The sequence below is a fragment of the Etheostoma spectabile genome, chromosome 14 (genome assembly GCF_008692095.1).
Source record: "Etheostoma spectabile isolate EspeVRDwgs_2016 chromosome 14, UIUC_Espe_1.0, whole genome shotgun sequence".
Classification (NCBI taxonomy): Eukaryota; Metazoa; Chordata; class Actinopteri; order Perciformes; family Percidae; genus Etheostoma; species Etheostoma spectabile.
The window spans coordinates 19,196,218-19,222,426 of NC_045746.1; the positions used below are offsets into that span (position 1 = coordinate 19,196,218).

The 26,209-nt window shown below is 41.4% G+C and overlaps 1 protein-coding gene across 1 annotated transcript in view; it reads left to right on the plus strand.

Annotated features, from left to right (window-relative positions):
• Positions 1-26,209, plus strand: part of macf1a (microtubule actin crosslinking factor 1a) — a 213,792-nt gene that overhangs the window by 32,672 nt on the left and 154,911 nt on the right.

A 26,209-nucleotide genomic window follows, 5' to 3' on the forward strand; every position in this document is an offset into this window, starting at 1 on the left:
CAACAGGCAGCAAAGGGCCGCAGGTCGAAGTCGAACCCGTGCCCGCCGCGTTGAGGAGTAATCCTCTATATGTGGGTGCCCGCTCCACCAACCGAGCTATCTGGGCGCCCACTTTAAGAGGTTTTTAACGTTACTATGCGTTCCCCCAGCCTGCCTATGGTCCCCAGTGGTTAGAAATGGTGATAGGTGTAAACCGAGCCCTGGGTATCCTGCTCTGCCTTTGAGAAAATGAAACTCAGATGGGCCGATCTAGAATCTATATAAGATAATAATCTAAGATCTAAGATTCTAGATCGGTTACTTCCTCTTTCTCTGCTTTGACCGCCCAGAGAATTTGGCCCGCCCATGAGAGATAGAGACATCATGGCTTCCATACCAGCAAAGTGGCAGTTGGTCAAGGCCACACCTCCAGCCTCCACCTTACCCCACCCCCTTCTCCTCAAAAGCTACAGACTCAGAAATGGCACATACTTAGGAAAGCTCATTGTGGGACTGGCTCTAGTGGCAGTAATTCTGCACCAAGGCTGAATTTTGGGAAAGAGACTTCAGATACAGTATTAGGGGACCACTAAACGTCATAAAAGTGTTCAATAGAAAAAAATGTACTTTATCAAACATTGATGCTACATTGCCTTTTAAATAGTTATAACAACTGGGGCAGGGCTGCTCAAAAAGGCCAAATAGTTACCGCTTACTTATAGGTTATCGCTACAGAAACACACTGCTAATGTTTTCAGACATGGTATGTCGTAGCCTTGGTGCTGATGTTTACCGCCCTCGTCCTGAACCTCTGCCCCCCCCCCTCTGTGTGGTCTAGTGAGAGTAAATACTTTGGATTCCTTGTCTTATTTTAGTTTTATCTGTCCTTGATGAAACCCCTATCATACCATTCTCATGACACACTCTCCTTCACCTCCTCCCTCTTTTTGCTTGAGATATTTGATTGAGTCTCTTTCATTGCCATTTTTGGTTATCTTCATCTCAGTTGTGTTTTTTTCCTCTTTTCTACATCTCACTTTGTTGCAGTCTCCAGGTGATTATCTTTTTTTCTTGTTATCATCCCTTTTTCATTTCCTCCTCCTCTATCTTTACTAGGTCATTAGTCAGAGCTGTTGTTAATCTCTTACAGCTCCAGCTACTTCTCTTAACAGGCTTTGTGCCAAATTGAGAAAATCTAAAATTACCAGGCAAGATTGTCTCCGAGAGCATGAATATCATTCAGGGTACGTTTTCATTTTCTGTCTCAATTTATTAGCTCTGGGGTGCGTGCAGTCTCTTATTAGGATTGAGCTACTCAGCTGTTTTTTAGCAGATGAACTGTCATCAGCCATTGAGTAACCGAATAATGCATTTTTGTTTGACACAGCAAACATTTACATCCTCTGCAGATAAATAAGTTCCACGTTAGTAGAACATTTATTCGGTTTATTAGCATCGATCACAAGAACATTTCCTGGGTGTGGGTGTGGCCAGAAAAAGATCTCAGGGTGTGTGTGTGTGTGTGTGTGTGTGTGGGTGTGTGTGTGTGTGTGTGTGTGTGTGTGTGTGTGTGTGTGTGTGTGTGTGTGTGTGTGTGTGTGTGTGTGTGTGTGTGTGTGTGTGTGTGTGTGTGTGTGTGTGTGTGTGTGTGTGTGTGTGTGTGTGTGTGTGTGTGTGATCAGACTAATTGCTCAGGGTCTGCAAGTCTGATCAATAACAGGCATGCAGAGAGATGGGATGTTGGGTGAGAGGCTTGAATAATTTCAGTTTCGATAGACTGCAACAAGAATTGAATAGAAGTTATAGAAATAGAGATGCAAAATTCTGGTTTACAAGTTTGATTTTTGCACTACATAAAGTTGGGAAAAAGGTCTGTTTCCCCCTGTTCTCATATCAATATTTCTTGAAAAAATATGAAGGAGCTAAGCGAGCAACAGAACACACATTGAGATGGATTGCCAGCAGGACACTGCACTGCTGTATTTAATAACATTTACACTGTGTTTTTATTTTATTTTTTTACACCATGAGCGAAGGATCATTTGGGGTATGACGGGTGCATACTCCGACTTGCTACTGTGTGTGCTTGTGTGTGTCTGCATTTAAACAGATTGAATGCCCTCTGTCACTAATAATCTACCCTCGGTCGCCTGTTTATAACGTGTGTGTGTGTGTGTGTGTGTGTGTGTGTGTGTGTGTGTGTGTGTGTGTGTGTGTGTGTGTGTGTGTGTGTGTGTGTGTGTGTGTGGTGTGTGTGTGTGTGTGTGGTGTGTTGTGTGTGTGTGTGTGTGTGTGTGTGTGTGTGTGTGTGTGTGTGTGTGTGTGTGTGTGTACAGGCCTAAGCAAAGGGATACCCATTATGTCTGTGATTATCCGTGTGAATGCACACATCATTTTGGGCTGTTAAGTATGTCAGTGTGTGTGAGACCTGGTTGGCACGTCCCACTCTCCGTGACCTGCTCCATCTGTCAGAGGATCTTTGCACCCTGTAATCACCAGACTTCACCCACAGAGCCCCGCTCGGTTCGACAGCCATCATGGATGTCTTTCTTCTTCTTCTCCTTTAATGCCCAGTTTGTATTTTGGCAAAGTTGATGTTCTGATATTGAGTCGTTTTTTTCTCTTCTTCTTTTCGGGATCACACCTGTATTCTGCAGTTTTTGACAGGCTTACAGTATTCTGCGCTACATCAACCTATGTTTTAAAACATTAACATGCATATGGAATTTAAGAGGGCTGATTTCAGAAATTTTAGCAGTCTTCCTAAGATGACACATAGTCCAGAAGAAATAACAGACACAACTAGAAATCACAGTTAAAATTATTAATATATTATTTTATTGATTTGGGTTTTAAAACAATCTCTGAAGTAGATTTATTAACTTATGGTCTAATGTGGCATTACACAAAAAAAACGCGCCACCATTGATAGAAGAAGGGATAATAACGGGGGAAGGGTGCTGCTCTCCTTCATGTTAGCAGGTCTCCTGGATATCCCGTCTGTCACCCCTCTTTTTGCTAATCCTCATCCCTCCCTCTATCCCTCCAAATCTGACGTTCCCTCACTGTGCCGCTTCTCTGTTTGTAATCTAAACGTTTAGTCAGACAATAACATTCCTGAAGAGGGGGGATGGATGGATGGATGGATAGATGGATGGATAGATAGGGTGGAGGCAGGGAGGGATCATGGCAACCAGCTCTTAAGAGTTGTGGAGGGGATTGAGAGGAGGGGGAGGGGAGAGGAGGAGGTGGATCGGAGCAGACGTGGATGTTGTAGGTCTGTTGTGTATACACCGTCCTGTACTGATGGACACTATGAGGCGCTACGTGTAGCATTTTGAAAAAGGTTTGCAAACTGGACTGAAGCTGCAGCGATTGGTCGATTAGTCATCAGAAAAGAAATAAGCAACTGTTTTGACAATTGATTTAAGTCATTTTATTTCAGCAAATATGCCAAAAATAGCTCTTTTAGCCTCTAATATGAGGATTATTTTCTTGCTCTATGTCATTGTAAATGGAATATCTCTGGATTACTTTTTTTGATCCAGTTCCCAAATCAATTATATTCACAATAAATTTTAGTTTTCCTAGTTGTCCTTTTGTGAAATTACGTTTCTTACCCCTGCTTTAGACTGTTGGTCCAACAAAACAAGACATTTGAAGTCCCAACTTGGACTCAAAGAAGCTTTTTAACTATTTTCCAATATTGTATAGATTAATAAAGGATTAATCTATAGTAAAAACAATCGTTAGTTGCAGCTCTAAACTACATGGTTGGCATCGTCTGGTTTCTGTACTGCAACAGATTTAAATTTATGTGGAAATTTCACAGACTACTAGTTTAAAACATTTAGAGTTAAGTAGTCAATAGTGAAACTATCTTCTTAAGCAGAGTGAATCAGAAAATATACATACCCAGAGTGATGTGAGGGAGAAGGAGGGTGGAGAAGTACCATCATCGTCTATGCAGCACAAAACAAATGCTTTTTTTCTATTATTGAGAGACAGTAGTCTAAACAATAATTAAATATGTCTATTATTGTTTTTGGTTTGGTGGCCACATTGCCCCTGGTACTACTCCAATTAGATTTCTTGTGGAACACGCTGCTGCTTAGTCAAGTCATTAGTGACCCTGTCAAACATTTAATGAGAAATGTTGAGCAAGTCATGACCGACAGTTGCTTGGCAAAGAAAACACCAAAATAATAATAATGGATAGATTATTGCTGCGGACAAAACAAACAAATGCCTTGTTGGCAGGAAGAAGTTGCTTTGGGTGATAGATGACGTGGAGGAGAGTGAAAGTGTTACTACCCTTAATGAAATTATAATTGTAATCAACGTGATTAATAAAGTTGATAAAATCCAACACTCGTTTCCCATGACAGACGACTGGGGCTCCCGACGGTCGGCAAGTCTTACTAGTACACAGGACGAGGGAGAGAAGACCGTGTTATGGTGCTGACCCACACCCTGGGGAGACAACCGTATCACAAGTCTTCCATTACAACTCGTTTGTGTGTGTGTGTGTGTGTGTGTGTGTGTGTAGCAACATTTAGGGACATAATTGTGTCATGATTTCTGTTAATTTTAGTGTAAACGGATCTCTATATGCAGTCTAGATAACTAGAGCTGTAAAGATTAAATAGTATTGGCAACTTTTAAAAAGGGGGGTGGGGTGGGTGGGATGGTTGGTGTGGGGGGGGTGTGGGTGTGTGCAGTGACACAGCGAATCGAGGTAAAAGTGAGGCTGAGAGCATTCCTGAAATAACACACATGACAAGGGAGGAGGGGGGGGGGGGGAGAGGGCTGGACAGTTTACGTCTACTGTTCTTAAAGGGGCAGCATACAGTCTGGGGTGGGAAAAGATTTTCGCACACATTTACTTACAAATGGGCAGTTTAATAACAACACTTGTGAGGACATTCAACAATACAAAGACTCTGCATACCGTAACCTAAACCTAATCCCGGTCACACCTTAAGCTCGAAACCTGTCCCCAAAAACAGCCCCTAAATGAGTTTGGACTCAGAATATACCATCTCATTTGATGAATCTTCATCATATTTCTGTTAATGTGAGGACTAAAAATGTAGGAATTTAATAATGCAAGCGTAATACCCCTTTCTAAACTATTGCATGCACAGCTGGTCTCCCCAGAGCTGCGCTTCTGTTTCTCATTTAGTCTTTAATGTTTCTCGACTCGAGCAGTTACCACGCGGTGCTCTGCTCTGCGTCTGCTGGCCGGAGCCCATATCAACTAACTAAAGCACATTTAGTTTTTTCCTGATGTGCTGATAAATGGGTTCTGGACACGCAGCCCTTCCTTTAACATGCAACCAGTCAGTTTAATAAAATCAAATTACATTTCAGATTTTTTTATCAGTAACTGTTGTAATCACACACAAATTCAACTGCTGTTCATCTCGCTTATTGCTCTCACCTAGAATCTGCATTGTAGTTCTTTCATTGATATAACTAGCATTATTTTGTTTTTCTTAGTCCATTCCTCTCTTTTTTTCCTCGTTTTTTTCATATCTCTGGCCTCACACATCTGATTTAACCTCCTTAACTTTGACCCACTTTCTAGTCTTCTCTTGGAAAGCCGGCTTTTTCATAATGATGTGTGTAAAGATGTAGCAACCTGCTTTATGGCAGGTGGAGCTGACTTCAGCGTCTGTCAGTCATCAGCTAACTCCTTTCTTACAACTGCTGACTCTGCTTTTCCTTTGTCAAACACTAATATCATTCGCAGAAGAAGAGAGCTTGTATTTGCCCACACTTGTCCCACTGTACTAAGTGATTGATAGCTTGTAGAGCAGTTTTTGGTTATTAAACACACTTAACTTGACATGCATATATAAAAAAAAAAAATTAGGGATATACTCCTTTTGGCTGGTTTAAATGACTGGATGCTAAAATGTATATGGCGCTATCACAGGTTTTTAATTACTGGCTCAGAATGGGCCTTTGGTTGGACATATTGAGTGGGGGTCAAAGACTTAATTTCCTGCATTCATAAACCATTTTTAGCCACCAATTTAGGTGTAAACATATTTATTTCTGTGAGGGGAAAACATAAAAATCTGGTGGTAGGTAAAAATAAAAAAACATAATGGAATAAAAGGCCGTAAGGGGGATTTTTTGCGTCCTGGTCCTGGGCCCAAATTAAGTCCAAAAGTCCAAATTAATATAAACAAGGCTTGATGGTTAAGTTTTTCCTTAATGAGCACGTTTTGCTCCAAATTTGATAAATGAAGGCGTGACATTAAGTAACTGCTGTCACTGTTGTAGCTAATTTGTACAATATTGCAATCGTGTTATGAATACAACACGGCATGAAGTGTATCGTCTTCCATTTTGACGTTTTTGCATTCACGATTTTTCCTTTGGTGCTGGCTGAAAACCTTTTTTTGAAACTAAAACATTCCTATGCAGGAAAACCTCTGTATCAGATGTACCTGCACTTTACCGTCCTGTTGTATTCACCAGGCTCACATGGCTGACAGGGCTAGAGTGATAAATTGAAACTTGATATGTTCTATTCTGAATCTGATCAGATGTATAGTGCAGATGTTAATCTGGTTTTGGTATTTTTCTGTGTTGGTTGCTATTTAAATGAACGTCAGGACATTTAATCAGAAGATGTTTGCTTGTTAGAAGCCAGATGGCAGTCAGCCTCTGCCCTCTGTTTTTTGAAAGTGTGGATATTTTTAAATAAAGTTTATGAATATTGAATTAGTGCGGCAGTAAGCACAGGCTGTGCCTTCTTTTTTTAGTGGGTGTCTGCCTGCACATCTTGTGGTTCTCTGAAATCAGGTCACTCTGTGGGTAAATGGGTGCTCACATGGCGGAGCCTGTAATGTTTGTTCAACCATAGATGCAGTTCATGTGGATTGAAGTGGCATCAATAGGCTGTTCCTGATACTGTTACAGAAATGCGTGACATTTTCAGTGCCAGTGGTTTCTGTTTCAGCAAGAAAGTCAAATATGTCTAGAGCATTCTGTAATTCGTGTTTCCGGTAAGAGAAATAAAATCAAAACTTAAGTTTAAGATGAATAAAAGAGTGTACACTCAAAAATGAGTTTAAACGCTATAGATAAAAGGCAAAATAAAAGTGCAATTTTAGACCAAATATAACCATTTAAATTAAAAGTCATGAAAATAATCGTCTGGAGCCAGTTTTTAAAAGTAGTTACAGTCGGTGCAAGTCTGAGATCTTCTGGCAGTTTGTTCCAACAGTGGAGGGCATGTTAACTGATTAAGGTGAGAGTTAGGTTTAGTTTAAGGGAATACATTGGAAATACCAGTGAGAGTCCTCACAAGTATAGCAGTACAATTTAGTGTGTTAAGTGAGTTACCACAGACAGTAATGAAGCCACCTGCCTCTACCTGCAGCGGCACAGTCTGACATCCAGCGATAGCCCAAGTTTGCATGTGTTGGAACAGATTAGGCATGTCTGCCTTTTGTAGATTGCATACCAAGATCCTAATATGACACTCACACTCACACTCTCAAGTGTTTTTGGCTATCTGAGTGTGTTAGCTTACCTATCTGTTAACAGCCTTGTCTGTTTGTCTACCTGCTTGTTTAATATTGACATCATGTTTTGGAGCCTGATGATCTGATACTATGACCTGTAAATGGAGCTTCCTATCTGCTTTGCATTGAGATGTCATGCACTCAAACGCCACTGGCACTTTCATCAACAGTGACCTGGCAGGTGATCATGGCTCGCTTGATTGTTGCCTTGCTCAAAGACGTGGAAATGGTACAGGCTCCTCTACTCAGTGATCGCATACCAACACACTCACATCACGCATTACACAGCGCCATTGAGCCGGTTAGTAATTTGGACAAGTTTCCAAATCTGGTTTTGTTGTTGCCGTTTTTTTTATTATGTCATCAACACAAGCTGAGAATTGTCACACTTTGGCGTTGCACTTGGGAGCTGGCAGAGGAAAGATGCAGACATTCACATATATAAATAAATAAATGATTCTGATAAATGAATATTTAAAGAAATAAAAACGGACTTCCAACCATGTTATGAGCGTTGGCGTTGCATAGTTTGTCCACCGGAGGACACTCTACAACGTCCCTGTTGGCAACACTGATTAGTTTTTGTTTCATATCTTAAGTTTGTATTTTTCTAAATTTTATTTATCAGAACTTTAATATATTTCGATGTTCCTCTGTTCTCTTATGACAATAAAACTAATTATTATCATTATTTTAGTGAGAACTAATAATTACAAATAACTAATGTTCATATCAGATTTTTAAATAACCAAATATTCGTATCGGTATCGGCCTTAAAATCCTTGATTGGCCGGGCTCTTATTGTTTGTTTGAGTATATACACAATAAAAAATAAAAATGGATCAGTTTGGTGACTTCCAGCACCAGTAGATCCATAAAGATCTGTCATGCTTTGGATCAAGACTTTTTTTAGTTTTTAGATAGTTTACGTATGGTAACACTCACTAATGTGTCGTGCTGCCTCAGGCATCGGCATGTAGACGCTGTTTGGTTGGGTCCTGCTTGTAACTGAGGTTGTTTTAAGTGGCACCCTGAGGAGACGAGTGAGATAAAATCTATCTCTTTAGGAAATGTCCCTTCAAGCAGCAGATAACACGTCACAGACGTCATTGATCTCTGTGTGTGTGTGTGTGTGTGTGTGTGTGTGTGTGTGTGTGTGTGTGTGTGTGTGTGTGTGTGTGTGTGTGTGTGTGTGTGTGTGTGTGTGTGTGTGTGTGTGTGTGTGTGTGTGTGTGTGTGTGTGTGTGTTTGGGATAGTAAGTTGGGGTTGCCTAGCATCTGAGCGTCAACCTGTGCCCATGCAATGTGGTTTTCTCAGTATTTGTGAAATGTGTGTAACCGATGGTCCAGGAAGTAGCCGCCAGATCTGCAGTTTCAGAAGTATCAACTGATAGTTTTCTAATGAGCTGTCAATGCTAGATGAGTCTCTCTCTTTTTCTCTCTCTCTCTCTCTCTCTCTCATATGTTGTCTCAGCTTTTTTCAGCCTTGACTCTTTTACATTCTTCCCTTCTCCTTGTTTTCATTTTTATTTTTAACATGCAACCTCTTCTCTCTCTTTGCCCTGACATCCATTCACTTTTTCTCTTTCATTTCTTTTGCTCGGCATTACTCTCTGCCTCCTCTTTGGTGTTTCCCTGCAGAGTGATCGCTCTCTCTCTTTTCCCCGCCAAATGTTTCTACATTACGTATCCCACGTCTCCCACTTTGTTGACTTTTTATAGCTTCCCCTTTAGAAACAGTAAACATTATTAACTAGCCTGACAGCGTCTAATTTCACAATACACATTTTATACATTTCATTTGACTGGAGCTTTGAAGGAATGAAATCAGACCAGAAATGTAATTTTATAATTTAATGAGAGCATTCACAGCTATGTCAAAATAATGTCTCTTTAGTAAAGTAAAACTGTTTTTATACAAGGCTTACCACTTCCAATGATTTAATGACCACCTATTCTAACATTAAAAGAAATTAATACCTTTTTTTTTTTTAAAATAATAACCTAAAAAAATTGAAGGGGCTTTTTTCACACAGTTACAGTTAAGACCATCACTTAGCAACTAAGATAATCAGGAAAGATGAAGTGCTTACCACCTCAGCTTACACGTTTCCTGGGGGAAACCCTCTCTTCTTATCTGCATGTAGGCAGCGTGTGGTTTGATACTTGCAGCAGCACAGTGTCTTCAAACCAGAATGAATTTAGTCCTTCTCTTACCCGGGTTTTTCTACTTAAGAATGCTAATGCCTCAAATATGATCATCGTGATCATGAGCCCTGGTCCAGGACCGTGACGCGTTCAGTGTATAACCCGGACATTTTGGTTTCACAAAATCTGTTGCAGAAAGTAGAAAAATTCATTCAATGAATGAAGGCGATCTTTTCAGCAACTTTGAAAGTGGAAATAAAACGACAGGCGCAACAATTGCAGCAATGCTACCAGATTACCCAGTAGTCTCCTTAATATATCTTCGGCACTGCTTCCGGGCTACAGCTGAACAAAAGTGCCTTCAGTTTAAATGTTCTGTTTTTGGAAAGGTTACTGCTTTGACTCACTTCCCATTCTGTGGTGTATTTAGGGAGAAATGCATGTAAGTTCTAGTTTTGTTGAGGTAAAAACAAAAAGGGTGTTTGTCCTTGACCGCCCTTCCCCTCTCTTGCCCGCTACATTACAAGTCTGTAGGACACTTCAGGTGCATTATGGGATAGAGAAAAGCAGTAAAGATATGGCTGACTCAAGTAGAATTTCATTAAAAAAGAAATAAAGATTATTGTCACATGTTGTTATTATTAGATTTGTGTCTTGTGTATCTAATCTAATCAAAGCCATCAAATGATGGCTAATAAAAAGCCTTTGTCGGGCAGCACATTACCCAGAACACAGTTATATCAGGATTTTCTTACATCAAAATTTAATAAAAATATCAGTATTACTTTCTCAAAAAGAGCTAGGATTTTACAATCACTGTACTCCAGGATGTTAATAACCACAATAAAATGTCATGGTGTGTTTTATTCATATTCCTGCCCTCACACTGGGAGAATAACTAAATAGTTAGTTTGACTGTCCTGTGTGTTTTTGTGCTAACAAGCCCTGGTGACATCTCCTGATCTGTAACTGGACAATGGGACTTTGGGCCCTATTTTAATGATCGAAATGCACGGCGTAGGCGCGTTTAGGGCGTGTCCAAATCCACTTTTGCTAGTTTGATGGCGGAGAAATGGGCCGGCCGCGTGGTTCAAAAGGGTTGTACTTATTTTATAGGTGTGTTTTGGGATTAACATGCAATAAACCAATCAGTGTCATCTTCCATTCCCTTTAAAAGCCAGGCTTGTTTGGACCTTGGCGCATTGGTATTATGATGGCGGATTTTCACAATATTTTTACTTAATACACTTCTACTGAACAAGTATAGTGTGTGCGTGCTGTGCATAAGCCTAGGCGCATTTTACTAATGCAATGTTAAAATAATAATAAAATGCTGCGCTATTGACTTTAGAGTAGGTTTTTGTGATTTATGGCGCAATCCCTTCCCGCTGCTTAAAAAAGAATTTCACCTAAACACACCTTCCTGTGAGACCAGCACGCCCATGGGCGCAAAGATGAGCACAGGTCCATTTGCTATTTAAACGACGTTGGCGCTGGACGGGAAATTAACAACTGCGTCAGTCTTAAAATAACAAAGACACTTGGGTCAGGCTTTGCGCCGCACCGGGTGCAAGAAAGGTTCTTTCATGTTAAAAACATAAAACCGTTACTAGCATGACATGTACATGTCCCTTTCTTACCAGCACCACTCTTTGTATCAACGCATCGCGGCAATCTGTTCAAGTTATGGATCCCTTTTTTTCTTTGGCACCCTGCGGGGAGGACAAAGGTCAAGCTCAGCCGCAGAACAGCTGGTAGAGATTCAGTGTTGCGCTGGAGGACATTTCAGCACGGCGGCAGCTTGTTGAGTCAGAAGCTTGAACATGAGTTCTCCAGATGAAGGACGTTCTCCCAACCCACCCTGCCATCCTGCTGTCACGCCCACCGACATGTATATAATCGCATTCCTGTCTCGAGTGAGAGGGAAGCAGCTCACATGCACACAGTTAAGTCTCAGGCTTTATTCTGAAAATGTGCAAACTTTAGTGTCAGGCTAACGGCTTCAGCTCAGATCAATCCAAATACAGTATATCAGGTTTTTTCACCATCATTGTAATATCAACTGGTGCGATAAACACGTTGCGAAAGGCTGCGAGATATCACGAGAGATCAGTAGTGCCTTTTCCTTTCAATTCAACGTTCAATTGGTTCAATAAAAGAATGATTTCCTTTCATTTATTTCAAGCTCATTGGGCACTTTGTTGTATTTTAGCAGAATACTGAAAGCAGGAAAAGTCAAAACTGAGTGCACTTTCATATCTGTTTATGAAGTAATATTGTTATCGCCATATTCAACGTTAACGCTCATTTTCTTCATATCGGGCAGCCCTAGATCTATTATATTATATCTATACTTCATCATCAACAGTAGATCATATTTTGCATGTTGACTGTGGTCTTTTTCCTGCTGACAGTGAAGTATTCTGGTTCCACTGGACCCCTCCAGGTCTCCGGGATGAATGAGCATGTCGGCTCTGGGCTTTAGTCACTCCCTTTCCTTATACTGAATCAAGAAACCGGTTAGCGTGGCGTTTTTGACTAGAAATCCCCCCATAGCTCCTGCAGAGGTTCCAGTTCTGCCATTTAGAACCTCTCTTGGTCCCCAGGGGTTTCGAGGTTGCAGAGACCGTCTCCGGCAGTGCTGCAGTGAGTGTTTTATTTATTTATTTATTTATTTATTTATTCATTTTTTACTTACTTTTTATTATTTTCCCTCTGAGCTCTGTGGAGTGGGTGGGTGTGAGCAGGGCTAGATCACAGCCCTGCACCAGGCGATTTCCTTTTCACTTTGTTCACATCAATAGGGAAGGAGAAGCAGGGCGAAAGAGAGAGAGAAGGGGGGGGAAACAAAGGCCAAGGGAAAGGAGGGGAGCTGAGGGCACAGAGTGGTGGTGTTTGTCCGAGGCGAATGAATGAAATCTTTATCTCTGACGGAGAAGTGACAAGGCTGCTCTCACATATCTTCTCTCTCACTTTTACTCTTTTGCCAACTTATACTCCTGCTACTTTACCTCTCTTTACTTTGTTCTTTAAGACATTTCATTTCTCTCTCTCTCTCTCTCTCTCTCTCTCTCTCTCTCACTCTCTCTCATACTTTACTGTATTACTTTCTCTTTTCTTTTCACTCTCTTCCTGTACCTCTTTCTCCTCCCTCTCTTCCCTGTTCCATCCTCTCTGAACTCAGGCCTTCTGGTGGAGGTCAGGGACCTCTTTCTCTCTATCTGCCTTGTTTTGCTTTTCCTGAATCTTTGCCTTTAATAAAACAGGAAATTGGGAACTTATCCTTGTTTTTTTTTTGATACGATAACTTCCAAGCTCAGCCACTGGTACTCCGTAGCTTAATATTGAGTGAAAGTGCTGATACACTGCTGCGGATTTGAGTGTTGACTATTGGGTCAATAGCACTCTGAAACAAGGTGTTTGCACCAGAGAATTTCACAGAAACTAGAATGACACCATGATTGTAAACGAGTAACTTGATTAAAAGTCTTAACATACATTCCTACCTTACAGAAAAAAAGGAAGAAATTCAATCTTACTTACATATAATTATATCCTGAGATGAGATTCTGGAGGTCTTGTGATTAGATTTTTTGTTTGTGGCTAATTGTTTTGGATGATTATGGTGTGATAAGATGCTCCACCTATTTTGTATGTGTTTTTTTTCTTCCTTTGAAAAATCTGTGTGGAGCTGAAAGTAAGAGATTGAAAGATTGAAGGTTCTGCCTGAACGGCACCCTGGAAAGCACAATTTGAATTGGCTCAGCGAGTTACTCTGGCATCGAGTAATGCTGCTCATTAACTATACCCTTGTTGCCGAGCTGCACCAATCACATCGGCGTATCTGATATAGGCGGGCCAGAGGTGAGCCAAACAGATGACAGCAGTTTAATCTACCAGTTAGCGCTGCTGGTAGCTCGAGATGAGCGACTTTCATTACTCGATGCCATTTAAGTGCAATCCTGAGTAAACTTGTAAATTAACTGTTGTTCTCCTCGCAACTACTGATGCAGGATGCTGTTTGCAGGACTCGCCACTAAATAGATTCTCACCCTGTGGGAAACCTCTGAGTCCCACTTGAACTGATGCCTGAATGACTCTTGACATTAAGAGTTTGCTCCAAATATGCACAGGTTCATTAGTATTACATGAGGCACGCTTCACAGTGTCTGAACCTTGGAAAAGAACATTCCTGCTGTTTTGTGTGCACGGAGGCCCAGGATTTCACATGATTTCATAATAATGACATTTATGGTGCGGTGTTTGAGCTTTTGCAAAGGATTCTCCACTACAGCTTGTGAATTTAGCACGGTGAATACACCACAAATAACACCATTCCCGTAAAGGTCCCATGACATGGTGCTCTTTGGATGCTTTTATATAGACCTTAGTGGTCCCCTAATACCATATCTTTCCCAAAATTCAGCCTTACTGCAGAATCACTAGAGCCAGTTTTACAATGATTTTTCCTTAGTATGTGCCATTTCTGTGTCTGTAGCTATTTGGGAGGAGGGGGGGGGGGGGGGGGGGGGGGGGGGGGGGGGGGGGGCAAGGTGGAGGCTGGGGTTGTGGCCTTGACCAACTGCCACTTTGCTCGTTTGAAAGCCATGATGTCTTTCTCTCATGGGTGGGCCAAATTCTCTGGGCGGGCAAAGCAGAGAAAGGGGAGGTCATAAGGGGCAAGGTTCCAGATCGGCCCATCTGAGCTTTCATTTTCTGAAAGGCAGAGCAGGATGCCCAGGGCTCGGTTGACACCTATCACCATTTCTAGCCACTGGGGGACCATAGACAGGCTGGGGAAAGCATATTAATGTTAAAAAACCTCATAAAGTGAATTTTTTATGCCATTGGACTTTTAAATGACTGCTGTGTTTATGAGATTAGTTTTCAGAAACAAAGAAATTACCAGCATGGCATGATATTGTTGGTAAAATAAATCTAATCTGACATGCAGCATCCTGCAGCCTTCGTCAGTAAGGAGCCTAAACTTCTTCGACCGTACACTTATGATTTGCAGTGCACAGACTGTTGATACATTCATGAAACTAAGCTAAGTACTTTAGCAGTTTTGGTACAGTACATTCTAACAAATACACCTCCATCTGATTTCACTTTTCTACTTCTCTTTGTGTTTTGCATCACACATTTTTTTGTGATGGTAATCTACATTCAATAACTGCGCCTCTAATGATGTTCAATAAGCCAGACGAGAAACTTTGTTGGTTGGAATTATTACAGGAATGCAGGAAGGTGGTGTGAGTGTAAATGTTTGTGTAGTGGGAGCTGCTGACAGAGGGGAAGAAAGTAGTGTACAGGAATGCAGCCTAGCCAGAGAAACATTTTACTAAATGATTTAGCCTGTAATGTATCTAACATTGATTTTAGAAAAGCTTCAGGAAAGCAGCTAGAGAGAGAACTGAAAAAGGCTTTGTCAAAGTGGGAAAAGAGAAATTGATACACATGCAGAGAAAGATGGTAGTAAAAAGAAATGTGGATAAATAGCAGGAGAGATCCGCCAAGAGAGAGGGAGAGAAACTGGACAGACTGTGAGGAACAGATCCGAGAAGTGGAGCTAGAGAGCAGGAAGGGCACAGGGAGCGAGCGAGAAGTCGAACAAAGGCTTATTTTAGTACCATCCGCTTTGCAGCCATATGTAGCGTTCTCCTCCAGCAGTCGTCTTTGTTATGTCTGAGTGCGAAAACCATCCCTCGTGGTTTTGGCTGCCTTACAGGCACGCTGACGCAGTGGTTTGTCAGAATGATTTAATCCTGCTAGTTTTTTTTGTTTTTGTTTTTTAACAGTAGCATGGTTTTGCTGCTCACTATCGTGGAATCGGTGTCTGATTCACTGTTGCATGTTTAACCCACATGGTGGAATGTAGTAGTGTTTCTCCAGACTTTCTCTCATTTAGTATCCATGCAGACTCAGAACTCCTTTTGCAACCAAAGCTACTGGACGGCTCCCTAGGCGCTCTGTATATGAGCGCAATTTCCTGTATGCCACATGCAGTATATTAATAGTGGCCTCCGCTCCTCCTGGACTGAAAGTGCCCATTGTTCTTTCTCTGTGCTGTACAGTGAACACATCACATGGACACACAACAGGATGTTGCACATAAACTGACCACTGCAGTTCCAAAGTTTAAGCAACTTTATCTTAAAGCGTAACACTCGCAACCTGGGGTCTTTTTGTGAACGTGCCGCTTTTAAGATTTACCGTATTTTAATTTTTTGCTCAAATGGCATTTTGAATGGGAGTGCTAGGGGCACTACTATGACCACATCAAAATCACTATTTTTAAAACATTAAGAAGGCACCATTCACCAAATGCAAATTCTTTGTAAATGGTACTTTTCTGATTCTTCTGATAAAACACATAACATAGAGACATTATTGAAATTACAAATATATATGTGACATGGAAAGATTATGATTCATGATGTTTTATTTGCTTTATAGCCAGATGGTGTGGGAATTAAAAGCTTCCTCATGCTTAAACAAGTGATGGCTTCCTGTCCAGATATTTCAAAAGACAGCAGACAGAAGGGCTTAAGTAAGAGAGTTTTAAACAGGTGTGTGGCGAGCCTAAATTCTTCCTGAACGCCTGGACTAAAGCCAGCAGGAACAACTGACGAATGCCCTACCCATCCCTGGTAGCACGGAGTGAAGGCCGGTAGAGGGACGTATGGAGGATGTGGAGTGAATGATTGATGAAGCACTTTTTGGCTGAATGTGATATGTATGTTTCCCAGTTGTTGTAGTCTCTTGTAGCCCACCTGTCTCTCTTGGCACATCCAGTCTGCCTACCAGGTCCCTTCCAAACATACCTCTTCTCTTTTACAAGTCCTCTCAGCTCCCCTTCCCTCTATCCTCCATATGACCAACATAAGAAATGACAGGCTGCACTTTAAACAGCTTATCAGCTTAAATTTAAGAAGTGGGCTTGCACTACATAAGCGTTATCCTCCACCTTTAGTCGCAATAAATTATCCTTATTGCAGCTCAGGGAAGTATATCACTTGTATCTCCGATCACAGGATTCAAAAATGTAATTCAAAACAGCAAGTGTGTGTTTTATTCCCATAAAGCTGGACTCACTAGTGGAGTATGCGAACGATTCTCTGGGTAGTTACATACTACGAATTTAAATACTTTAGTGCCACAAACAGGCAAGATGGCAACTGCCTAACCCATATCCTGATACACACACTGGCTGAACATCACGGTTCCTTCTGTGCTCTGCTGACCCCCTCCCACCCCACTGTATCCCCCCAGCTGTTTGTGGTCACAGGGTGTGTCGGGGGGTGCTGTCAGATCGGTATTTGCATGTTTCGCGTTATGACTGACTGCTGTCACATTACAGGGTGTGGACGCCTGCTGACACTCTCTTCATAAAAAGAGAACCTGACAGTGCCTTCTTGCTCACACTCTGAAAATAGCTGCTTCCTAAAGTGCTAAATCCGAGAGGGATGACTTTTTAAGAGAGGGGACTTCCACTCTCTTTTCTTACTGCTGAGTGTTAAGATGCTAGGGCCATGCTGTAACTTCAGTGAATTTATACTCTAGTGCAGGGTGTGGCCAGGACGGGAAATTACTACCCACCAAATTTGAAGAAATACCTCTTATTGGCTGGTATCTTCTTGGCCAGCCACCAGCATTTTTGGAGAATCATGTATTCTATAAAAAAAAAAAAAAAGCCCTGAATTTGGCTGGGGAAGTTCCACAATTAAGTGATGGCTTATAGGACGAGAGACCAATGTTATAATACAGTAAATGAGACAGATGGAGAGAAGAAAGGAAGAAAAAAATTAGGAAGATATTATTATATTCAAAAAAAACTGTCTGCTGAAAGATCGCTGTTAGCTCAGTGTGATGAAGTTGCAGCACATTGCTCTCCAGAATCTGGTGTTTTTCATTTGTCATGAGGCTTAATTGATGACATGCATGCTGATCCTCCATCCTCACTCCTGTCTCCTCCTCTGTTCCCCTCACTCCCTCCATCCCATGTCCTTTGTTCCCCATCTCTAATCCTCGTGGTCCACCCCTCTTTCTCCCCTCTTTTTCTCAGCTGCTTAGTTAGGCCACGTGATGTGTGGTTATTAATTACATTCTCTAATGAAATGAGCAGCTTTCAGCTGGCCACTAGCTCTCTCTCTCTGTGTTGTGTGTGTCTGTGTGTGTGTGTGTGTGTGTGTGTGTGTGTGTGTGTGTGTGTGTGTGTGTGTGTGTGTGTGTGTGTGTGTGTGTGTGTGTGTGTGTGTGTGTGTGTGTGTGTGTGTGTGTGTGTGTGTGTGTGTGTGTGTGTGTGTGTGTGTGTGTGTGTGTGTGTGTTTTCTTGAGGTTATCAACTCAGCCCAAAAAAGCCACTCTAGCAACTTCCAGTCACAGCAATTATTACACAAATTATCACAGGAAGAAACTAGTTGCTGTATGGTTTTCCATAAACCTGTACATGGTTTTGCAGCTTGTTGTGTGGTCTGACTGCAGTGTACATTTCCATCTCTCTGTGGTTACAGTAATATTATGTGGAAGCACGGTACAGATATTCACAAAAGTGGTGTGTGTGTGTGTGTGTGTGTGTGTGTGTGTGTGTGTGTGTGTGTGTGTGTGGACTGGGATTCTAACACTAAATTAAAGAAAACTTCAATCACTAAATATAAAAAAAAAAATTGTCTTTTATTCAATCAAAAGTTACAAAATAAAAAACCAGCACTGTGAAAGGTGTTGCAACAAACTCAAATGACTGTCTTCTCTCCTGTATAACTAACAGTTACACTGTTACTTGTAGTCAACTTTGGAGAACGGGCAGGGGGGGGGGATCATCAATGCTAAGTTCAAGGTCAAAGTCAGACTCATCCGTCAGGCTGGCTGCTGTTCTGCGCTTATATCGCCAGACACCTCGCCTTGATGAGAAATCTCGTTCCATTTTTATATCGCGACGCCTCTAGTAGTCAGCCTCCGGTCCGGTCTCCTTCAGTCCCATGCTGTTGAGCCAGTCTGTGTTTATCCAATCAGACGCAGGCTTGGTAAAGGTTAATGCTTCACTCGTTGGTACGATGGTTCTTAGTAAGGGGGAAACTAAGCACAAAACTTTGTCATTTGTCCGAGTGTGTGTATTCTTTCCAGCAGCTCCTTCCTGCTGCTGTTTAAGTATGGAGTTCCTTGGTGCTTCCTTTGATCATCGCCGATGAATAACTACATTTATATCTTTTCAAAGTCTTCAATTCACTTCTGGCAATGTATACTGTAAAGAACATTGTCTGCACAACTATATTTGGTCCATTTACTTAGGAGTACTTTGTTCCATCTAAACAGAGTGAGCACTAATGCTGTGTAATACTAAATAAACTCATTTTAGAGCCCTAACAAGTTAAAAATACACATCATGATTATAGTCTTGGATGAAATCCTAACTTCTTGTTGATAAAAAGTTTTGTTTGTATTTCAAATGAATGGATGTTAGGGATTTTTGTCACCGTTTTAGAGTGAGAGGTTAGTGATTTTTTTTAGTTTGTTATGATTTGATACTGTATATAAAATTGTATTGAAATTGAATTATACTTAAACAGCTTACGTTTATAAGCAAAAGCCTAGTCCATTTTCCTTTTCAGCTTTTGCGAGTCTGTTTGCTCCTTCTTCTCTTCTGGGAAAACACGGCCGCGTTGCGTTATGGTGCACGGGAGTAAACTGTAGGGTACATTGTATGTACACTCACATTAGCTGTGCATTGTGGGCATTTTATAATGGACTATATAGTGAAGGAAATCAACGGCTGAGAATTCGAACACCACTTCAAAATGGCAAACACACTATGTAGTGCGCTATTTCCATGATAGGGAACGGTTTCAACACACCTTACATCTTGATTTTTAGGTCAGTAATGGTTCCTCCCATGTGGTTTGTGTTGAAATGGCAGGTGTCCTTCATGAAATGTATTCATTTTTTCTCTCTTAAGGAAGGCGTCACAGATTGCACATAAAAGAGTGCAGAGTGATTCCCCTTGATGATCATTTTTTGCTGACCATGTTTCTTTGAAGCTAGCTCCGTTTCTCATATATACATGAATGTGTTAATATTTAATAACACTCTGCTGTCAGAGCTTGGAAACTCCCAGAGATTGGAGAGTCTTCAGGCAGCGTCACTGCAGTTTTAGTCTTTCAGCTTATCACTCCACATTAAAAACACATCTATCTCTCTCTGACTGTCACAATCATCCACTCAGCCACTAATGCTCTCATACTATTACTGTATGTCTGTGTCAGACACAGGCCTGCTGTGAGCAACAGTAGCTTCTTGTCATCATATTGTGATTCCCAAGAGTGCAGATAAAATGACAACCCACAAAAAGAATAAAAATACTTCCATGAACAAACCGGTGAATATGTAATGCAATACTCTAACCAAACTTACAATTAAGTAATTTAACGCAGAGCAAAGTGACAAAGCGCAGCGCAGTAATGTTGTAGAATTAGATGAGCATTGAAAGATCAGCGACAACTAGGTCAAAGTTGAAATAATTTAAAGTCTGAACACAGCGGCAATTCCGATTGGCGTCCTTGACGCCAGGGCACAGCACCTAGTTAGGCGTCACCACTCTCGCCATAAGAAAATCAATGGAATGGCCGGTGCAGAGCGGTTTTAGGTGACTTTAGGATAAAAAAAAAAGTCTCAGTTATGCATTGAGTGGAAATATGCTTTAGTGAGAAGTTTTATTTCTCACTGGTGGACTACAAGTGTTACTGCTGTGAGCTTTAGATAAGTGTATCTGCTTAAGCGAATGCATTTAAATGATCTTTTGTTCTTATTTAGTTTAAGATAGGTCACTGTGCGCATCCATTCTAGGTGTTGTAGAATGCTGAAGGGACCGTGTGGAAAGAGACAACACATTGCTCGGTAATGCCCAACATGCAACTCCTTATTAATACTTATCAAAATCAGAACATTGTAAGTTGGCTGCATATTATTATAGAATTGCTGTCATGGGCTCTATGACACACATTAGCCTGCTACTATATCTAGAGAGTGTGTGTGTGTGTGTGTGTGTGTGTGTGTGTGTGTGTGTGTGTGTGTGTTGTTGTGTATGTGTGTGTGTGGTGTGTGTGTGTGTGTGTGTGTGTGTGTGTGTGTGTGTGTGTGTGTGTGTGTGTGTGTGTGTGTGTGTGTTTTCTGTCTCCTCTTGAACAACTGTGCATTCAGTCAGAAATGGGGCACTTTAACTATGTACAGTATTCATCTGACAGGTGTGTGAATGTGTGTGTGCGCACATGCGCAGATGTGGGTTTTGTGAATGTGGGAAGTAATGTTTCTGCTGTATATCTGTGTCCACATTTTTCTTTTTATTTCTGAATTAATACATGCATGTGTAGCGGGTCACATACAATATTTAGCATACATATTTCCCTTTTTTAATCCAAATAAACCAGTATGTGTACTAATGCAGTAAAACCAGGAGAGGGCTTATTTCTGTCAGCACTCTCTCAGCGGGTTACAATTGAATACTTACAGACATTCAACATGTCTACGTACATCTGTCTTCTGCTATTGCTTATTTTCTTTTTCTTTTTTTCCTGCCGTGTCATCTCTCTCACTCTCTACCTTTCTGACGGCGTTACTTTCTCTATGATTGCGTTTCCCTCCCACTCAACCTACTCATTCATTCCCACTCTGTCTCTCTTCCACATTATCAACTCCATTTCAACTCCTCGCCCACCTTCTGTTTCCTCCAGCTCTCCATTGGAATTCAGACCTGCGTGTGTGTTTGTGTGTGTGTGCTTATCACTGGTTTTATTTTAGAACCTCCTCCTATGGTCTGCAAGTCTGCACAGCTGCACCGATCACACAGCTTACTTTACAACTAATATTACAATTTTATTATGAATGAGCGTTTATCAAAATTCAATTGAGTCTTTGTTTTGCTGTTCTCTTTATTTGTTCAGCCAGTGTAACTTGCTACTTATGCCCCGATTTGTTCTGGTAACAAAAACCAAACAGTTTTTGCTGGAAACCGAGCAGATGTGGATCACTGACGTGGATCCTTCTACTGGCCAAATATTGCATCCTGCTTTCTTCCGCTCTCCCTTCCGGTCTTCACTGTCATTGTGAAAGAGAAACAACGATGGCAAGCAGCCAGACTACAGTACGTTGACTGTAAGTAATTGGCCGCGTACAAAATGTTCCTCCATAACATTTTGCCCCTCCTCTGCCCTGGATCAAGAAGAGCATTCAGCACAGTCAAGGCCCATCATGGTCTATTCTTCTTTGATTTGAAGACATTTAATCAACCCAAGGCAGCAATGTATTTTAATTTTACAATATCAAGTGTAGAAGCAGCAGGAAGAGGAAGTAATAAAATGGACATTTATTCCCATCAAAATGTCAAAGTTCATTACTGAGTTTCAGCCTGCAGCTGCTCCCATGTTGCATCCCCTGTAATGGTTTGTGGGGGTGGACTTGTTTAGGCCTGTCCTGGATCCAGCCCCTTCCTGTGTGTGTGTGTGTGTGTGTGTGTGTGTGTGTGTGTGTGTGTGTGTGTGTGTGCGTGTGCGTGTGCGTGTGCGTGTGCGTGTGCGTGTGCGCGTGCAGACTTAGGCTTCCTTCACATTGCCTGCGTCGGCCAATAGATGGTCCGGTAAAACGTAGGTCTTTCTTTTCATTTTGAATGGGGGTAGGTTTTTTTTTGACTGTGACGGGGTTTGCCGCAGGAGGAATCCGCAAAAAAACCCTCAGCGCACCTGAGGCAACAATTTGATACCAACTCAACTTTTGGAGAAACGCAAACCCTACATCACGCATCATGTAACCAGAGATCAGACTTGTCAGTGTGGTTTGAGGCGGTGTGAAAGTCCACACAAAAGTTTGAAAACACTAGGAGGGTTAAAAAACTGAAACGCACGCACTGAACTGCCCGGTGAGTTTGTGTAATAGCTGAATGTTTCCTGCAACAACAAAGCACTCGCGATGTTTTGCTCGTCTCTTTTCTTTCTCTCTCTCCTCTTAAATAAAGCTGCCTTTATGTGCGGTCGTCGGAAACATTGAGATCTATAAACTATCTGACAGTAATTGTGAAATAAAGAACACAACAGGACGGTCACAAACAGGCCATCCGGAGGTCTGCAGAGATCCGCCGTCATCCCGCCGATCTCGGCAGACCTCAGCTGCTGGCAGCTCTGTGCACTGGCGCCACGGAGGAAAGCCAAACACTGTTCATCGAAATGCACCGCCCACACTGTCATGACACAGAGCTGGATTTAAATCAGCAACACTATCTCTTAAAGTAAAATGTAGGTGTGTTCAGTGACTTCCAATTGCATACTACTGTATGATTAAAGGTGGCTACCCATTTTTACAAAACTGTGTATACCGTAGATGGAGAAGTTTGTGTTTTATATCATAGTCACAATGAGGACCCTGCTTTTTTCCGTATGACCTTTTATGTCCATTGTGACAGCTAACCTTGGTGTTTACGTCCCCGGTGAACGTGTGTCAGACTGCCCTTTTTTCCCTCCACTTCACTAAAGTGATTCTTCTCTCTGCATCACTTGGCTTTTTCAACTCTGTTTTTCCATCTTCTGTCTGGCTCCCTCCATTCCTTAACCATTGCGCTCTCTTTTTGTCTTTTGAGCTCATCTTTGCCACTCCTTCACTCAGGACCTTCACTTGCGCAGACTGAATAAAAAACAAATTCCTTCTTTTTCTTACCGTTTTCACTCTGTCTCTCTTTTCCTCTTTGTCGCTAACATAACTGTAGTATTATTTACTATTGAAACAAGATGTTGTTGTCTCGTCTTGTGTTTTTGGAGGACAAACAAGGATAAAATGTGCCTCACAGACTTGTGAAATGCGTGGGATCTAACCAATGTGTTGTGTGCAGCACACCATAAGACCTTGAATATTTATGACACGCAGCTTCTCTCATAGCCGTGTTTCATAAGAACCATCCTTATTGGACTCAAGATTTTTTGAATACTTTAGCAACAAATGGAGACTCAACAATGCACAGACAATCCCGAAATATTATGTAAGCTGTCGATCACAGAGATAAATAGAAAAGGTGATGTAAAATTATTCTGAACTTAATCGGAACTCAGTGTGGTTTCCTTTGGTCCGAAACACTGGGCATGGTAAAACAAAACCTGGAGATCCCTTTGATCTACTTCCTCTTATGACATGACAAATCAGGTGATGCAACTTGGAAGTGGAGCACACACACACTTACTTACACAGGAGATTAACAGGCCTGCAGGGGTGTGGGTTTGTGGGTGTGGATGGGGGTGTGCGTGCCACATCAGCCTCCTGACAGCGCTGACTGAACACCGTCTCTGATTAGAGCTGCACACAGTTTCACTTCCTGTGCAGAAACAAAAGCGAGCTGCTTGGCATTTTCCGGAGTGTGTATCCACACACACACTCCCACATACAGGTACACAGAAAAAGCAAAATGCTGAAACACACATTTACAGCACATTGAAGAAAACACACTTTTGTAACCACGATAGGCATGTTTAGCATCAAATAAAGTAAATGCAGAAACATAAATTAATTTACACAAAACAGTGGATTTCAAATCAGGTGCTGTTATAGTCCTTATACGTCTGCTTCTAGACCTCCTGTAGGGGCTCGGTACTAAACCGCACACAGTGACTCAGCCTGGGTATAGTGCCAATCTTTAACCAGCCTGTGTGTTTGGCATCTATTGCCCCATCACACACTCCGTGTTTTTATTTCAGAAGATGCGGGTAAAAGCACGTACGAGGAACTTGAGTTGACATTAATGTGTCATAAATGACACAACATTTTTTTACTGTGATGTAACAGTGACTTTTGCGTTGTAAGAAATTATTTTCTATCATATTGAGGCTGACCCTATCTTTTTTTAAAGATCATCAATCTAACCAGACTGTCCTTTTTTCTTCTTTTTTTTTCTCTTCCATGTTGCTGCTGCTGTTTCTGCTGACTTCCTCCAACAAAGGTAAATGCATTCATTTCTCCTCCTCTGCCTCTCATATTCTCTGGTGTCTGTGTAACCGCATGATGCCAAGTTTCTTCCTTATTTTTTTTGGGAATAATCATTTTGTCCTTTTTATTAAGTGGCTACAGTTTTAAGAGAATATCTGAGTTTTTTGAGTCAAGCAGGACACACATCGACTGAGATGAAACTTGATTTGCACGTACAACATGAATTTCACTTGTGCATTTGTTGTTCGATGTTTTTCGTGTCTGGAAGTGTGTGTTCTCCACACACTCGCCGCTGTCTGCTGTTTCTCAGTTAAATGTTTCCCAGTGTACTCACACTCAGTTTTGGTTTAGTTGTTTTAAAGTGAACTGTTAACACCTCTTTACCAGTTTACAGTGAGTTGCCAGGCCTTGGCTCTTTTAAATCCAGATGAACGTTTGTGTAAAAGGTGGGAAAACACACCGGCAGCTAGCTGCTGTCCCGTCGCTATGGTTACCGGTCACACCATCCTCTGGCCCGGTGTTTGACGGCCTGAGGAAAATTTGTGTGAGCAGTGTGTCCAGGGTGGCCTTTGATGAAGCTGGCTGCTGTTGACAGGGTCATGTGAAAGAAGAGACTCCCAGGGGAGCGTTCAGGTTCGCTGAACAGTTTTTAACATTTCTTTTTTTTTTTTTGTCAGGATTTCTCAATTTAAGAGTTGTTGAATAGGCTTTGAACTGCACCGCTTCTTTCTCTGCTCAGGATGTCTGAGGTGTGTGTGTGTGTGTGTGGGTGTGTGTGTTTGTTTGTTTGTGTGTGTGGTGTGTGTGTGTTGTGTGTTGTGTGTGTGTGTGTGTGTGTGTGGTGTGTGTTGTGTGTGTGTGTGTGTGTGTGTGTGTGTGTGTGTGTGTGTGTGTGTGTGTGTTTTAGTACCACTACTTACAAATGTTTGGATGTCTGACGTGTTGTGTTTAGTGTAAAAGTTTATGTCTGTGATAAAGCGATAAAACTAAAATCTGTTGATTCCTGTCAGTTTCGTCATTTCTGCAACGTTTAAGATCTCTTCTAATCGCTTCATGTTGTACATCAACTGCAGTGTAATGCAACAGTAAAATAATTTATGATAAATATAAAAAATAAAATTTTCTGACTATTGAACCAACTGAGAGAAGAAGGAACAGGTGTCCTTTATGAATGACCTGGTAAAGGATCCTAAACTAACTTTTTGTTACTCCCCTTGTGTAATTGTGTATCAATAGCAGGCTTAGAAAACATATTTAGGAGCGAGTACTCAAAGGGCTAACTTTTAAATTGTTGGCATTTTTTTTAATAGTTTTTAGTTATCTTGTATATGAAAATAATTGAATTTAGTCTGACAGCAGCTGTGAACATATCTTTTCTTATGATGACAGTTGATGTCGAACCAGCAAATGTTGTGTCATGATAAGTGACAGCTGCTGTATTGTCCAGCATGGTTCGTCAGTGTTGTGTTGCGCAATGGTTTCAGCACTATTGTGGTTGATTTCCTGCTATACCAGTTTCTATTTCTAGTAAGTGTCAGACCAAGTCATCCTCGACTAGATATAACATCTTTTGGCCACAGTTT